At 44.2% G+C, this 18,078-nt stretch overlaps 1 long non-coding RNA gene across 1 annotated transcript in view; it reads right to left on the bottom strand.

Annotated features, from left to right (window-relative positions):
- Window positions 1–224: 224 nt before the first annotated feature.
- The window catches only part of LOC127573512 (uncharacterized), a 64,926-nt gene continuing 47,072 nt past the window's right edge, over window positions 225–18,078 (bottom strand). Inside the window, exon 4 of the long non-coding RNA XR_007956779.1 lies at window positions 225–609. This is a non-coding gene — a long non-coding RNA (uncharacterized LOC127573512). The remainder of the gene's footprint in view (window positions 610–18,078) is intronic.

Genomic DNA, 18,078 nt, shown 5'->3' with positions numbered 1-18,078 from the left:
CGACCTGAAGCGTCGACTGTTTGTTTCCCTCCACAGATGCGGCCTGACCCGTTGAGTTTCTCCGGCTTTCTTTTTGTGTGTTGTTCTTTGAAAGAGGAATCTTATTAGTCTGACTCTACCACCTTTCCCCCCATAGCCTTGAAATTATTTCCACCCCCCCCCACCCACACTAAGCCTACAAATATTCACCTAATTCCCTCCTGAAAGTTTGAACCCAGCCTGTCTCCACTGATATTGCAGGTCCCGTCCCCAGGCTTGTGAAGAAACACCAAGCTGCTTCTCTGCAGGATTGGAAAGAGTTCCTGAGGGTTGTCGTCATGCAAACTTCTCTCTTGTGCAAAGTTATTTCTGGAGGTTTGGCCTGTGGACGTTGCAGTTCACTCAGATGAGAAATGTGGCTGAAAGAGAATTACACTTACTTGGACAGTAAGTATAAGATCAGATTTCTTCATCAGTCGCATGTACATCGAAACACACAGTGAAATCCATCTTTTGCGTAGAATGTTCTGGGGGCAGCCTGCAAGTGTCGCCACACTTCCGGCGCCAACATAGCACGCCCACGACTTCCTAACCCGTACGCCTTTGGAATGTGGGAGGAAACCAGAGCACCTGGAGGAAACACATGCAGACATGGGGAGAACGTAACAAACTCCTCACAGACAGTGGCCGGATTCGAACCCGGGTCGCTGGCGCTGTAAAGCGTTACGCTAACCACTACACTACCTCCATGCCAGGTGAATCCTCTTTGAGATTTTAACTTACCCTCACTCCTGCTCCCTCTTCTCAATCTGGATCATTGGACCATCCTACCCACAGGATCCCCCCTCCCACACTCCCCCATCTGGTTCTGGTTCCATCTGCCATACGTCTCTCCCCTAATGGTTCCCATTCTCGCCTCCTTTAAATTATCAGAGTCCAGCAATGAGAGCCCTCTCTGTCCCTATTATTTTCCTCCAGCAGCTGTCTCCAACCTCCCCTACCCATGTCTGCCTCCATCTATCATTCACCTGCCACTGTCTTCCAACTGCACCCCTATTCGAAGCACCCCCACCTCCTCTATCTGGCACAACCTGCCTGTTACCTTACACCCCTCCTCAATCCGCCAATCACCTTGGACTCCTGTCTTACCACTCTCCTTCATCTCTGTATACCGGCCATCTCCCCTCTCCACTCTCAGTCCTGATGCAGGGTTTCAACCTGAAATGTCAACAATTTCTTTCCTTCCATAGATGCTGCTCGACCCGCTGAGTTCCTCAAACAGATTGTTTGTTGCTACCCAATCACAATCCTGCTCCCAATGTCCCATCCAAACCTTGAAGTTACCATCTACCATAACGTTAAATTCAACACTTGAAGTTCAGATCACCTCACCCTTCACTGAATGGTGGTCAGAGCTCGTGTACTCCCTTCTCTCAACCTCCCACAAACCTAACTCCCACCCACACCACCATCTTCCTGCTTTCCACAGCTTATTCCACAGTGACAGAGCTACTGGAGAAAAAGTTAGGTATATACTGTATATTCAAATGTAATGCAGTCCCATTGCAACCAAGGCCTTGGGGCTTTTCTGCAATAAGATGTCACTATGGGCCACGATACATGTATCCATGTCCATGGTCCATGTATCACGAGTCTAATGGGCCTTTTGGAGCATGGAAGAATTCCTAAGTCAGAGAGTTCAGATGTAAAGATGTTGAGCTAAACCTTTGAAAAAAGACATTGGTTAGCCTCAGCTGGAGAACTGAGTCAAATTCTGAGCACCATACTAGAATTGTTGGGGGGTGGGATCTGAACTGGAGAGACTGGGGAAGAGGCGTTTGGCTCTCAAATAGAGAAAGCTAGTAGTAGGTACGATAGGCAGGTGATAGAGAAGGGACGTGTTCAGACAGACTTGAGATGTGTCTATTTTAACGCAAGGAGTATTGTGAACAAGGTGGATGAGCTTAGAGCTTGGATCAATACTTGGAGCTATGATGTGGTGCTCATTACGGAGACTTGGATGGCTTAGGGACTGGAATGGTTGCTTCAAGTGCCGGGTACTAGATGTTTCAGAAAGGACAGGGAGGCAGGTAAAAGAGGTGGGGGAGTGGCACTGTTGATCAGAGATAGTGTCACGGCTGCGGAAAAGGTGGACTTCATGGAGGGACTGTCTACGGAGTCTCTGTGGGTGGAGGTTAGGAACAGGAAGGAGTCAATAATTTTACTGGGTGTTTTTTATAGGCCGCCCAATAGTAACAGGGATATTGAGGAGCAGATAGGGAAGCAGATCCTAGAAAGGATTGAGAATAACAGAGTTGTTGTGATGGGAGATTTTAATTTCCCAAACATCGATTGGCATCTCCAGACAGTGAGGGGTTTAGATGGGGAGGAGTTTGTTAAGCGTGTTCAGGAAGGATTCTTGACACAATATATAGAAAGGCCTACAAGAGGAGAGGCTGTGCTTGATTCGGCATTGGGAAACGAACCTGGTCAGGTGTCAGATCTCTCAGTGGGTGAACATTTTGGTGATAGTGATCATAATTCTATCTCCTTTACATTAACACTGGAGAGAGATAGGAACAGATAGACTAGAAAGGCGTTTACTTGGAGTAAAGGGAATTATGAGGCTCTCAGGCAGGAAGTTGGAAGATTAGATTGGGAACAGATATTCTCAGGGAAAAGTACAGAAGAAATATGGCAAATATTCAGGGGGTATTTGTGTGGAGTTCTGCATAGGCATGTTCCAATGAGACAGGGGAGTCACAAGAGGATACAGGAACCGTGGTGTATAAAGGCTATAATAAATCTAGTCAAAAAGAAAAGCTTTCAAAAGGTACAGAGAGCTAGGTAATGTTAGAGATCTGGAAGAGTATAAGGCTAATAGGAAGGAGCTTAAGAAGGAGATTAGGAGAGCCAGAAGGGGGCATGAGAAGGCCTTGGCAGGCAGGATTAAGGAAAACCCCAAGGCATTCTACAGGTATGTGAAGAGCAAGAGGATAAGATGTGAAAATAGAGGGCTATGGGTAAGCCTAGTAATTTCTAAGGTAGGGACATGTTCGGCACAGCTTTGTGGGCCGAAGGGCCTGAATTGTGCTGTAGGTTTTCTATGTTCCATGTTCTATACTCTAAGAATTATGTCAATATCTTAGAAAATGTATAGAGGAAATTATCTGGAATGTTACTGGGAATGTGGATTTTCATTTATGTCAAGAGATAATGGATGGTTCTCCACAGAGCAGAGCAAACCAAGAGCCAGTATGATCAAGGGTAATTATTAAGTATAGAAAAGCTGTTTCCAATGGCTGGAGGGCATAACCAGGGGGCACAAACTTAAGATGATTTGCAAAAGAACCAGAAACAACATAAAGAAAATAATTATGCAATGCGTTGTGATTTGGAACATGCTGCCTCAATAAGACCCTTCAAAAGGTTGCCTGAAGTGGAAAGGTCTCAGAACCACAGGGTGAGAATAACTGGTGGCTCTTTCAAAGACTTGGGCACAAGAATGGGCAGAATGGCCTCCTGCTGTATCATTCTACGGTTCTTTGATCATTTATTCAAGGAGTTATTTTGATGTGCGTTACCCAATTGCTAAATGAGGGACCATCTACAACTTGACTAAAACTAATGAGTTCTTTTTGAATGACCTACAAATACAGTGGAGACATGCAGCTGAACTGAGGCTGACTAGTCGGTGAAGTATGTGTGTTACTTTATTTTTAATTAGATTTTTATCGAAATGTATTGCTTTGGAGCTAAGTATATGTTGAATATAACCTTGGGAATACAACAAACAATTGCACAAATATATTAGCATCCCTATGCAATCAAGGCAAGATTAAGTCATTTAATTAAGTATGACAAAAGGAATATTTCAAGGTATCAACTTCACTGGTCGAAGTAACTGAATTCAATACAATGTATGCATTATGAAGATTGATTGATAAGCACTCTAATACTATTGTAGCTTTCACTAGGGATCAGATGTTGTAAGATGTAGTTTTATGCTCCAGTGATTCCAATCAGGAACTTCAATAGCATCTACAACTGAATCTCAGGAAATTTATACTAACGTAGGCTTAGTGATTCATCAGCAATCACAAGGGTGTGTTAGTTCCATATAGGGTTATATAGCACAGAAACAGGTCATTCAGCCTAAGCAGTTCATGCCAGTGTTTATGTTCATAAGAGTGTCTTCCCACCTTTCTTCATCCAAACTTTTCCTCATGACCTTCTATTCAACTGTTTTCTACCAGACCTACTGCTTCCTCTCTCATCGTCCAGCCTCCCCTTAAACGTCAAAAACTAGAGGGCATAGGGTTAAGGTGAGAGGGAAGAGGTGTAAAGTGGATCTGAGGGGTAAATTTTTCACACAAAGAAGAGGTTGGGATCGGGAATGAGCTGCCAGAGAAGGGGGTGGAGGCAGGATCAGTAACAACATTTAAGAGGCATCCAGACAGGTACTTGAATAAGCAGGGCATAGAGGGATGTGGAATTAATGCAGGCAAGAGGGATTAGTACAGACAGGCATGTTAGCCAGCATGGAAGTGATGGGCCAAAGAGCCTTTTTCTATGGTGTACAACTCTGACTCAATTTATACTGTACACCTCAACTACTTCCTAAGGGAGTGCATTCGATACTCTCAGTGTCTTTGGAAGTCACGTCAAACCTGCAACAAATTTTGGTTAAGCTAACCTTGTACTGGATACTGTTCTAGTCACCGCATGATAAAAAGAATGCAGAGGCACTAGTGAGGTGCAGAGATTGTTTTCTGGGATAACAGAAATATGAAGGCATACAGTTCAGGAAAAAATGTACAGATTGGGTCTCTTTACTTTTGGGGAGGAAAGGCTGAGGGGTGATCTGAAAGGGACCTTTAAAGTGATGAAAGGTTTTAGAAGGATACAGAGAAAGTTTTTGCTTGAGAGGAATAACGTAACTGGAGACTATCAATGTAAGATACACCAAAAAATCCAAAGGGGAGTTCATAGGAAACTTTGACACACTAAGATTGGTGAGAATATAGAGATCAAGGCAACAGATTACTCAGTAAATGGCACAACACCGAGAAGGGCAGGCACGGTAGTGTAGTGGTTAGCACAATGTTATTACAGCGCCAGTGACCCGGGTCCAATTCCAGCCGCTGTCTGTAGGGAGTTTATACATTCTCCCTGTGTCTGCATGGGTTTCTTCCGGGTGCTCCGGTTTCCTCCCACATTCCAAAGATGTACAGGTTAGGAAGTTGTGGGCATGATATGTTGGCGCCAGAAGCATGGCGACACTTGCGGGATGCCCTCTGAACTGCCTATGCAAAAGATGCATTTCACTGTGTTTCGATGTACATGTGACTAATAAAGATATCTTATCTTATAAGTGTCGAGCAGAGAGGGATCTAGGAGTGCATGTCCACAGATCGCAGGGCAGGTAGACAGGTAGGCCCCACTCCACCAGCCACAGTACCCAATTCTTTGACTCTACTCTCTCGACCCAGTGCACAAATAGAATATTTCTTTGCTAAATGTCATTCCCATGTGAGTGAATGGAATGTGGAACTTGTTAACACAAGGTAAATTGGTTTATTACTGTCACATGTACTGAGGTACAATGAAAAACTTTTTAGCTTACTACCCATACAGAGATCATTTCATTACATCAGTGCATTGAGGTAGGACAAGGGAAAGCAAGAACAGAATGCAGAATAAAGTGTTTCAGTTACAGAGAAAGAGCAGTGCAGGCAGACAATACTGTGCAAAGCCATAACGAAATAGATTGTAAGGTCAAGAGTCCATCTTATCATAGGGAACCACTCAATAGTCATATAACAGCAGGATAGAAGCTGTCCTTGAGCCTGGTGGTATGTGCGTTCAGGCTTTTGTATCTTCTGCCCGATGGGTGAGGGGAGAAGAGAGAATGTCCAGGGTGGGTGAAGCCTTTGATTATGCAGGCTGCTTTATCAAGGCAGAGAGAAGTGTAGACAGATTGCAAGGTTAAGGTGAATAATAGAGACACATTTAAGTGGTAGCTTGTTAAGGCACATGAGGGAGAGGGAGGAAAAAGAAGGGTTTCTATTTTTGTTAGAATGAATGGAAATGAAATGAAAGGAGGCTTGAGTGACCATTACAAAATGTTGACTATTTCTCTTCCCACAGATGCTGCCTGATCAGCTGAGCTTTTCCAGCATTTTCTGTTTTTGTTTAATATTTCTGGTATCTGAAGTTTTATTTTTGATTTTCATGAACTTGAGCTGAATGATTCACTCCTATTCTTTAAATTCGGAAAAAGAGGTAAGAATACAACACAAACTGACAATGCCATGCACAGGGGAATTCACTTCAGTGTCCTGCAAGTACTTCTGCCTGAAACAGGCATTATCTGGTCAGGTATGTGCAGTTGACAAAAAAACAGGACAAATCCAATCCAACTAATTATTGCCAATCAGCCTACCCTCAGCCAATCTGCACAGTGGTGCAGTGGCTAGAGCTGCTGCCTCATAGCACCAGAGACCCGGGTTCAATCCTGACCTCAGGTGCTGGCTGTGTGGAGTTTGCACGTTGTCCCTGTGACTGCTTGGGCTTCCCTTGGGTGCTCTGGTTTCCTTCCACGTCTCAAAGGTGTGTGGGTTGGTAGGTTAATTGGCTGCTGTAAATTGCCCCTAGTGTATAGGCGTAATGGGAGAATCTGGGGGGAGTTGTTGGGAACTCGGAGAGAATAAAATGGGATTAATCAGTTGGCGGAAGTCCCTGTTTCCATGCTATATCTCTCTATGGCTACATTAGCATAGTGATGTGTGGTCAATGACTGTGCTATCAAGCAGCATTTACTCTCCAGTCATCGACTCATCGATGCCCATCGACTCGTTCATGCCCAGTTTGGGTGTTGCGAGAACCATCTGTCTCCTGACTGGATCTGCTACATAAACACTGTGGTAATAAGGGCATGTGAGAGCACAGACTGAGTAGCCTGGCCATTTGACTCTCTGTAAAAATCCCCAACCTTTCCACCATCTACAAGGCACAAAATCAGAGTGTGATGAAATACTTCCCACTCACCTGGATGAGTGCAGTTCCAACCACTCTGAAGAAGCTTGACACCATTTAGGACGCCCATCAACCACTCTAAACTTTCATTTCCTCTATCAGTGCATAGTTGCTGCTGTACATGAAATGCACTGAAGTTACTTGCTCAGGCTATACCAACAGCATTTTCCAAACCCATGTAGGTCAAGGGCAGCAGGTTCATGGGAACACCACCCTTTCAATGTTACACACCATCTGGACTTGATCCTTCGTCATTGTTGAATCTAAATCCTGGAACTCCTTCCCCAACAGCTTCTTACCAGAAGGTCTACAGTGGTTTAAGAAAATGACTCACCACCACCTTCTCAAGAGAAGTTGGGGATGGACAATAACTACCGGCCTTGACAATGATGGCCAGATCCTGAAAATGGAACAAAAAAAGAATGAAAACTACATTAACATTATGGGAGCTTATGGTGTGCAAATTGGCTACAGCTTCATCAGAATTACCATAGTGACCACACTCTAAACGTTCTCTGATGACCGTTAAGCAGACTGATGTGTAAAAGGTGCAGAACTACATTTCTCCAGTCAAAATGGTCCAACAGAGACATCTGCTGGTTGGTTCAGAGATTGTTCTTTTATTTGCAAAACTCTCCAACTACAAACAATGGCCATGTGTCACCTATTGACACCACGACCTAGATATACTATTATCCTTGGTTTCAAATTCTCATAAAGTCATCGAGCAATACAGCACGGGTACAGGCCCTTCGGCCCAACCAGTCCGTGCCGACCACGGTGCCCACCCAGCTAGTCCCAATTTCCTGCATTCAGCCCATATCCCTCCAAGCCCCGCCCCTCCATGTTCCTATCCAACTGCTTCTTAAATGATAATATTGTCTCTGCCTCACCCACTTCCTCTGGCAGCTCGTTCCATGTACTCACCACCCTCTGTGTGAAAAAATTGCCCCTCAGGTCCCTTTTAAATCATTCCCCTCTCACTCTAAACCTATGTCCCCTAGTTTTAGACTCCCCTACCCTGGGGAAAAGACTGTTACCATCCACTTTATTTACGCCTTTCATAATTTTAACCACTTGTAAGGTCGCCCCTCATTCTCCTACGCTCCAAGGAATAAAGACCTCGCCTGGCCAACCTCTCCCTATCACTTCTATGAGAGATTGCTGGGCAGGACAGTGGTGCAGCTACCAGACTCCAGTGACCAGGTTAAATCCTGACCTCTGGTGCTGCCTGTGTGGGGTTTGTACCTTCTCCCTGCCACCACCTGGATTTCCCCAAGGCGCTGCAGTCTCCTCACACATCTCAGCAAGGTTGTGGGGTTTAACACAAAGACATGCAGATTAGTAGGTTAATTGGCTGCTGTAAATTGCCCCCGGTATGTTGGCGAGTGGTAGAAACTTGGAGGAGTTGGTGGCAATGTGTGTGGAGAATAAAGTGGGGTTAATGCAGGATTAGTGTAAACAGGTCTTTAGTGGTCAGCGCAGACTCAATGCGTTGCTGCACATGAACTCACTGTGATTATTCCCCTGCAACATCTGGAATGAATGTCAGTCCAGTCCCAATCCTACAGCTGCCAGGAATCACCATAGAACCATAGAACACTACAGCACAGGCCATTCGGCCCTTCTAGTCTGTGCCGAAAGTTTATTCCACTAGTCCCATTGACCTGCATCCAGTCCATAGCCCTCCAGACCTCTCCCATCCATGTATCTATCCAACTTATTCTTAAGAGTGAGTCCGCATTTATGTCAGATGGCAGCTCGTTCCACACTCCCACCACTCTGAGTGAAGAAGTTCCCCCTAATGTTCCCTCTAAACTTCCCCTTTCACCCTAAAGCCATGTCCTCTCGTACTTATCTCTCCTAATCTAGGTGGAAAGAGCCTACTCCCATTAACTCTGTCTATGCCCCTCATAATTTTGTAAACTTCTATCAAATCTCCCCTCATTCTTCTACGCTCCAAGGAATAAAGTCCTAACCTGTTCAATCTTTCCCTGTAACTGAACTCCTGAAGACCTAGCAACGTTCCAGTAAATCTTCTCTGCACTCTTTCAATCTTACAAATATCCTTCCTATAGTTAGGTGACCAGAACTGCACACGATAAATTTAAACTTGCAAGGACAATGTGTACCCTTAAAATCCCAGATGGATGTTCAGGTGCAGATCAGTAATGAACTAAGTGAATGACAGGTCAGGCTCATGGGGTTGAATGGACTATTGTGAATCCTGGCAGCTATAGGATTGGGACTGAACTGGCATTCATGCCAGATGTTGCATGGGAATAATCACAGCACGTGCATTGAAACAGGTTTCCATGCAGCAACGCATTGAGTCTGCGCTGACTAGCAAAGACCTGTTTACACTAATCCTACATTAACCTCATTTTATTCTCCCCACACATTCCCATCAACTCCTCCAAGTTTCTACCACTCGCCTACATACCGGGGACAATCAATTTTTTCCTGTGTTGATACCTGTGGTAATTCTAATATTTTTTCATGAGTTAATGACTTCAGTAGGAGGTGCATTTTGAGGAAATTATTTTTAGTATGAAAAAATAAATTTCAGAGATTTACACAGATATTTGAGTTTGTATAGAATGTATAAAGATCACAGAACAGTATGGCACAGGAACAGGCCCTTTACACCACTATTTCTGCACCAACCATGATGCCAATCCAAACTAATCCCATCTGCCTGCACAAGGTCCATATCCCTCCATTCCCTGCCTGTTCATGTGTCTGTCTTAATGCTTCTTAATTGACACTATCGTATCTGCTTCCACCACTTTACCTGGCAGCATGTTCCAGGCACCCACCATTCTCTTTTTATAAAAACTTGCCTCGTAAATCTCCTTTAAACTTTCTCCACCTCCCACCCCCCCCCACCGCCCCACCAACCCCCATCACCTTAAACCTATGTCCTTTAGTATTTGACATTTCCACCCTTGGAAAAAGTCTCTATCTACCCTATCTATGCCTCTCATAATTTTATGTCCTTCTATCAGGTTGCCTTTCAGCCTCTGATTTCTCCGGAGAAAACAGTCCAAGTTTGTCCAACTTCTCCCTATAGATAACGCTCTCTAATCCAGGCAACATCCTGGTGAACCTCTTCTGCAGCCTCTCCACAGTCTCCACATCCTTCCTGTAATGGGGCAACCACAACTGCACACAATACTCCAAACGTGGCTGCAACATGACATACTAACTTTCATACTCAACACTCCAACCCATGAAGGCAAGTTTGCATTCTTTACCACTCTATCTATTTGCGTTGCCACCTTTAGGAAGCTATGGACATACCCCAAGATCCCTGGGGTGCAAGGGACACTGACTAAGATAAGATCTTTATTAGTCACATGTACATCGAAACACACAGTGAAATACATCTTTTTGTGTGGTGTCTTCTGGAGGCAGCCTACAAGTGTTGCCATGCTTCTGGCGCCAACATAGCACGCCCACAACTTCCTAATCGGTACATCTTTTTTTGGAATGTGGGAGGAAACTGGAGCACCCAGAGGAAACCCACGCAGACACGGGGAGAACGTACAAACTCCTTACAGGCAGCAGCTGGAATTAAACCCGGGTCACAACACTACCTACACCATTCAGCCTCACTGACCTGTCCCAGTTAAATCTGTAAGAGAAGGAATTGAAAGTTCTTGGCAAGGCCCAGCTTAAGTCATCATTGCAAAAATATTTAATGTACAACCTCTATGTGTTGGATTATGTGTTCTTTCAAAGCCTTGCTGTACAATTGAGAGCTTCTGATTCCTGCAGAGTGTGCATCTACTTACCTGCTGTCTGGGAAGAGGCTACTGATCCCTAAAGAATTAGCTGAGAATAGAATCTGTATTCCCTGCCAATAGAAACCTGAATCAACAAAGATCACACTAGTTTTGGCTCCAGCTTCAATCCCACAGCCTCCAAAACTAATTGCCAGAAATATTCCACAGTCCTAATCAGCATTAACACCATGAGTCGAGGGAACCTGGCTAATATGTGCACAGATATACAATTACAAGCCTCCCACACTGGTCCACATCATCTCACTGGCTCACCACCAACTTCGTTTCTGAAACAGATGTCAGAGCAGCTCAAGTTAAAATAACTTAAAGTTACCGAAGAAGATTTTTTCCTAGTCCAGGATTTATTTGGAGAGCTAACTTTTTGTTCCCATTTTACATACTTGAGAAAGCAGTTCAAAGAGGGCTCCTCACAGGAAAAAAAAAGGAAAGAAATGCTTTGTTATATTGGTTGAGATTAGCAATCCAGGCAAACAATCTCTTAGAGAGCAGCAACCGGAAATCACCAACCAATGGTAACAGCATTACATGGTATTACATGTCTTTAATCTCTCCTCCATTGGTGACTGTGCTTTCAGCTGCCTCGACCCTACATTCTGGAATTTTCTTCTTAAACTCTCTACCACTCTTCCTCTTTCAGATTCTCCTTAATCCTTCCACTAAACCCCAACTCTTTGACCAAGCATTTCGTAATTTACTCCAGTATTTCTTCATGGCTTCATAATGCACCTGTGGAGTGCATTCATCGCAATAGATATGGGGTATAAAAGTAGGGAAGTCTTGTTACAACTATATGGGATATTGGCAAGACCAGACCTGGCATACTGCATGTAGCTTCCAAGAAGGGGTACACTTGCACTGGAGCCAGTACAGCAAAGGTTCACTGGGATTATTCAGGGGAAGAATGGGTTGTTTTATGAGGAACAGTTAAGCAGGTTGAGCCTGCATTCATTGGCATTCAGAAGAAACAAAACTAATCTTATTCAAACAGATAAGATTCTAAGGGGGTTTACAAAAGCTTGAGAGCACGTACCACCAAACTCAAGGACAGCTTCTATCCCGCTGTTCTTCAACTCTTGAATGGACCTCTCATATGCTGAAGATGAATCTTTGATCTACCAATCTACATTTGTGGCCCTTGCACTTTATTTGTCATTCTTGGCACATGTGACAATAACAGACCAATACCAACAGATGCCAAGGGGCTGCTTTCCCTTCTGGAAGAATCTAGAAGTACGAGGAGTCAAGACAGAGAAGGAATTCCTCGCACAAGCATCACAAATGTTTGGCATTCTCTACCCCAGAGAGATGTGAAAGTTGAGCTGAGTTAGTAAACATGTTCAAGGCCGAGATGGACGGAACCTTAAGGAGAATGAGGGGGGAAACAGGTAGGAAATTGGTATTGAGGCCAAGGTAAGGTCAGACATAATCTTATTGGATGATGGAGCATGCTTGAGGGGCTGTATGGCCTATTCATGCTCCTACATCTTGCTTTACTATGTTATTTGGCACTCTAGAAATGGAGGTTACCGCTGCATGTAGAAGAACAGATGCACATCGTAGTCTTTACCAGTATTAAGTGCTCCAACCTGCTCTTCTATTTCTTTCTCCTCATCCAGCTGAGTCTTAAACATAATTGTGATTTCTACCCAAACTAAAATACATCACTAAAGTGATGATCTAGAATACTTTACAAGCTACAGAGGTGACGCTTTGTTCTGGTTTTGGAGAGTTTATTATACACTCTGCACATTTGGATTTGAAAATGGTTTAGTCACTATAGGCAAACACGTAAAGGTTTGCTCGGCAAATAGCTTGCATACTATCCCCTACTATGTTCAAACCTACCACTGTGGATAATGGGGACAATACTGCAGTGCAACTAAAAGAGCTGTTGCCTCCCAGATCCACAGTGACCTGGGTTCAATCCTGACCTCTGGTGCTGTCTATGTGGAGTTTGCATGTTCTCCCTGTGGAGAGGTCCTGATACAGGGTTGTGACCTGAAAAGTCAACAATCCCTTTCCCCCTGCCAATGCTGCTCGACCCGCCTGAGTTCTTCAGCATTTTGTGTGTTGCTCCAGATTCCAGCATCTGCAGTCTCTTGTGTCTCCATTAATCTCAGGAATTGAGTCTCTTGTCCTCCCCCAAGACACAACGATGCTGTCAGTACTAGATATGGAAAAAGATTACAATGTATGTTCCAAGAAAAGATAAAGGATATGGGGAGAAATATCCTTGATCAACAGTGCCAAAATACACATGAATGTAGCAGCCCCTGGCTGTAATCAGTTCCACACACAGTTCTACTGAAGTCTTCAATGGGTGGTTAGTAAAATCAGCAGTCAAATTCTGACACATGTTTGCCTTTGTTGACCTTTTTCCTTTTCTGATTCAAGACAGGCATCTGTGTTATGAAAGAAAGCTTGCAACTCACATGCAAGGAGGGAGACAAAACTCGGTAGGAATAACTAGGGGCTTGAAGGCTAAAATTCAATTTATTGAAGGGCTGCCAACTCTTTAGCAATAAGCAGGTGTTTCTAAGAATTGGTCATCAGGACTCTGTGTGAGTAACCTTGGAGAAGAATTGCAGGGGCATTAAACACAAAATTTCTTCAATTTTCTTCACTTGCATGTTATCAAATATTGGAGCTGGGGAAAAGGCTGTTGTACTGACAACCAGGATTAAACAAATTTCTAGCATTTATCTGACAATGTGGAAAATTGGAAAATTTTCCAATCGGAAAAAAAGACAGGAAAATTACAATCTGGCCAAATGTCACTCCATTTACTCTCAATCATCAGCGATTGGAGATGTTGTCAACAGTGCCATCAAATCACCAGTAACCTGCTCCACAAAGCTCAGTTTGGGTTTTGCCAGGAGTACTTGGTCCTGATTTTAATCACAGCCTTGATCCAAACAAGAACCAGAATTCTGAGCTCAAAGTCAAAGTTGAGTTTATTGTCATCTGCACAAGTGCGTGTGCACAGGTGCAATGAAAAACTTACTTGCAGCAGCATCACAGGCACATAGCATCAGATAAGCAGCATTCACAAGAAAAAATAAATTAAACATTTTTTATAAGAAAGAACACAATTTGAGTAAAATAACGTCCATTTTAGTGCAAAGCAATCAGTCAAAGTGTTCCCTTATACAATGAGATGGGCTATGACCTCACGTTCTACCTTGTTGTGACCTTGCACCTTATTGCACTGCACTTTCTCCGTAGCTGTGACACTTTACTCCGTAGCTGTGACACTTTACTCCGTACTGTTATTGTTTTTATGTGTACTACATCAATGCACTCTGTACTAACTCAATGTATCTACACTGTGTGATGAATTGACCTGTGCGATCGGTTTGTAAGACAAGCTTTTCACTGTACGTCGGTACAAGTGAAAATAATAAACCAATACCAAACTGTAGTGATTAGGGTTGTGCTGGTTGGTTCAAGGACCAAATGGTTGAAGGGAAGTAGCTGTTCTTGAACCTGGTGATGTGGGACTTCAGGCTTCTGGACCTCCTGCCCAATGATAGCTGCGAGAAGACGTCATGGCCCAGATGGTGGGGATCTTTGATGATGGATGTTGCCTTCTTGAGGCAGCGTCTCCTGATGGTGGGGAGGGATGTACCCGTGATGTATTGGGCAGAGTTCACTACTCTTTGCAGCTTCAAAAGATGATGTGAGAATGACTGCCCTATAAAGTATTTAACTAGATGATCTGTTAAGGAGGTCAGGGGCACGGTAGTGTAGCAGTTAGAATAACGCTATTACAGCGCCAGTGACCCCGGTTCAATTCTCACTGCTGTCTGTAAGGAGTTTGTACGTTCTCCCTGTGTCTGCGTGGGTTTCCTCCGGGTCCCCCAGTTTTCTCCCACATTCCAAAGACATATGGGTTAGGAAGTTGTGGGCGTGCTATGTTGGCGCCGGAACACTGGCAACACTTGCAGGCTGCCCCCAGCACATTCTCAGTAACAGAAGAAGATGCATTTCGCTGTGTGTTTCGATGTACATGTGACTAATAAATAAATATCTTATTTTATCTTACAATGAGAATGAAGGAACGAACACTCACTCCAATAGCTGTGTTTATGGTTATTGAACATCAAACAACCAACCCCAGGACTGCTGGAGATCGTCATTGTTAAAATAGCTGATGATGGTCGGGTCTAGGACATTTTTCCATGATCACCTACCTCATCAACAACCTTCCTTCCGTCATAAGCTCAGAAGTGGAGATATTTGTTGATGATTGTACAATGTTCAATTGCACTTGCATGTCCTCAGCAGATGAAGCAGTCCCTGCCAGCATACTGCAAGATGAAGTTGATATTCAGGAATGGGCTAACAAGTGGGAAGTAGCATTCCCACTACCAGGCAATGACCGTCTCCAACAAGTAAGATCCTAACTCCCTCCTAGATAATTCAACAGCATTATCTTTGCCAAATCCTTGACTACCTTCATCTCAGCAGTTCACCAACAACCAGAATCTAAACATGACCAGCCAGTAAAATTCTGGTCAGAGCTGGGACTCCTGCAACAAATAACTTCCAGACACCCCACAACTATTTCACCCTTTACAAGGCATTGGCATTGAGTGGGAGGAATGCTTGGAGCTGTGAGCAAGAGACCAGTGGTTCCTGCTGAGTAGTTAAGGCAGGTGGGTGGAATGGTCAGCAGAGACATCTCGGGAAAAAGAGAAACAAGGACTGCAGTTGCTGGAATCTAGATGAAAAACACAACGATGCTGGAGGAACTCAGCAGCCAGGCAGCATCCGTGGAGAAAAGCAGGCGGTCAACGCTTTGGGTCAGGACCCTTCTTCAGGATGAGATCTCTTGGGATTGGGTAGAAAGGATGGGCAGAGTAGTCGGGAGTAGGGAGGCTGGGTGTTTGGTATTGGTATTGGTTTATTATTGTCACTTGTACCGAGGTACAGTGAAAAACTTGTCTTGCACACCGATCGTACAGATCAATTCATTACACAGTGCAGTTACATTGGGTTAGTACAGAGTGCATTGATGTAGTACAGGTAAAAACAATAACAGTACAGAGTAAAGTGTCACAGCTACAGAGAAAGTGCAGTGCAATAAGGTGCAAGGTCACAACAAGGTAGATCGTGAGGTCAGAGTCCATCTCATCGTATGAGGGAACCGTTCAATAGTCTTATCACAGTGGGGTAGAAGCTGTCCTTCAGTCTGGCGGTACTTGCCCTCAGGCTGCTGTATCTTCTTTGGGGTTAGAGGAAGGGAGTGGTTGATCAAACCTAACCACAAGTGGGAAAGCATTGTGGGATTGGCCGGTCCGTAGATCGGGTTGGGAGTGGGTTGGAGATCAGGATGTGTGTGGTGGGGTTATTTCAGTGTGGGGGTGAGGGCAAGGATGAAGCCAAGTATTATTTTTCCCATGCAGACCTCTCAGCTCAGTACTGCAGTGCAGGGCAGGCACGGTAGTGTAGCGGTTAGTGTAACATTATTACAGCGCCAGTGACCCGGGTTCAATTCCCGCCGCTGTCTGTAAGGAGTTTGTACGTTCTCCCCGTGTCTGCGTGGGTTTCCTCCAGGTGCTCCGGTTTTCCTCCCACATTCCAAAGACATACAGGTTAGGAAGTTGTGGGCATGCTATGCTGGCGCCGAAGCGTGGCGACACTTGCAGGCTGCCCCCAGAACACTCTACGCAAAAGATGCATTTCACTCAAGCCACCACCAAAGTGTCTGGCATTCATTTGTTAGTAAATAGAGAGTACGTTGTCATTCCTGCACCTGGAGTATCTTGAACAGTTTTGGTCACCCAGTTATAGGAAAGACATCATTCAGCTGAAAAGAGTGCAAAGATTTCCAAGAAATTTGCCAGGGCTGGTTATAGGGAGAGGTTGGGTAGGTTCGAACTTGGGTAGGTTCCTTGGAGTGTAGGAGACTGAGGGGTGACCTTATAGAGGTGTATAAACTCATGAGGGGTATAGATAAGTTGAATGCGCACAGTCTTTTGCCCAGGGAAAGGGAACCAAAAACTATAGGTCAAAGGTTTAAGGTGAGGGGGGAAAGATTTAAAAAGGGACCTGAGGGGTCACTTCTTCACACAGATGGTGGGGCATGTATGGAACGAGCTGCTAGAGAAAGTAGATGATAAGATAAGATAAGATCTCTTTATTAGTCACATGAACATCGAAACACACAGTGAAATGCACCTTTTGTGTAGAGTGTTCTGGGTGTTGCCCACAAGTGTCGCCACGCTTCCGGTGCCAACATATCATGTCCACAACTTCTTAACCCGTACGTCTTTGGAATGTGGGAGGAAACCGGAGCACCCGGAGGAAACCCACGCAGACACGGGGAGAACATACAAACTCCTTACAGACAGTGGCCGGAATTGAACCCGGGTCACTAGGGAGGAACAATGACAATATTTAAAAGGCACTTGGATAAGTACATGGATAGGAAAGGTCTAGAGGGTTATGGGCCAAATAAGTGCCGGCAAATGAGACTGGCTTAAGTGGGCTTCTCAGTCGGCATGGATTAGTTGGGCCAATAGGACGTGTTTTTGTGCTGTATTACTCCTTGATATCATGTACCTCATATGCCTTACATATCCAGAAATAAATCTGAGCACTGGTAACATGCCCTTATCTTTGATTTATTAACATGTTTATAAGGAATATTTACAAGAAATTAAAACTGAGGTAATTTATCACATACGAGTGTTCTATTCACAGAAAAGTCTGCCACATTAAGAAACACATAAGCCACATAAAACACCAGGTGTTAGACATATATCTAGTAAAATTATACCGGGTATCAACGCACAAAGAGATTCCTTCAATTTCACAACTTATCAGCTTCACAAGTATATTGACAGAACATGGAAATTGTATTGGTTTTACATTGCTTTGAGCTACTGAAGCAATCGGTAAGTGTCTCTTTCAAAGTCCTATGTGACTGCTGCTTCATGCAAATGCAAGGTTAATTGTACCCATGATACTCTTCCTGCATTCTCAGCATGAAACTCCTCATTGTGGAACTCGCCTTCCTGACTTCGATGCGAACTGGCATTGCTGGCAGTTTTAACTTCTAGGGTATTGTCCTACATCTTCAGTAATAACAACGCCTACGTACAACGCCTACGTACAACACTATGACATTGCCCATCGCAGCCACTGAATCCTTATTCCAATGCATAACGCTATTTTCCCCACTGTAATGCAACTGAAAAGCTGTACTTTCTGGCACAAACTATAACAATGACCATTTGCCATCACT

The sequence above is a fragment of the Pristis pectinata genome, chromosome 8 (assembly GCF_009764475.1).
Source record: "Pristis pectinata isolate sPriPec2 chromosome 8, sPriPec2.1.pri, whole genome shotgun sequence".
NCBI lineage: Eukaryota > Metazoa > Chordata > Chondrichthyes > Rhinopristiformes > Pristidae > Pristis > Pristis pectinata.
The sequence above is the reverse complement of the archived record's forward strand: the minus strand, read 5'-3'. Positions and strand labels throughout refer to the sequence as shown.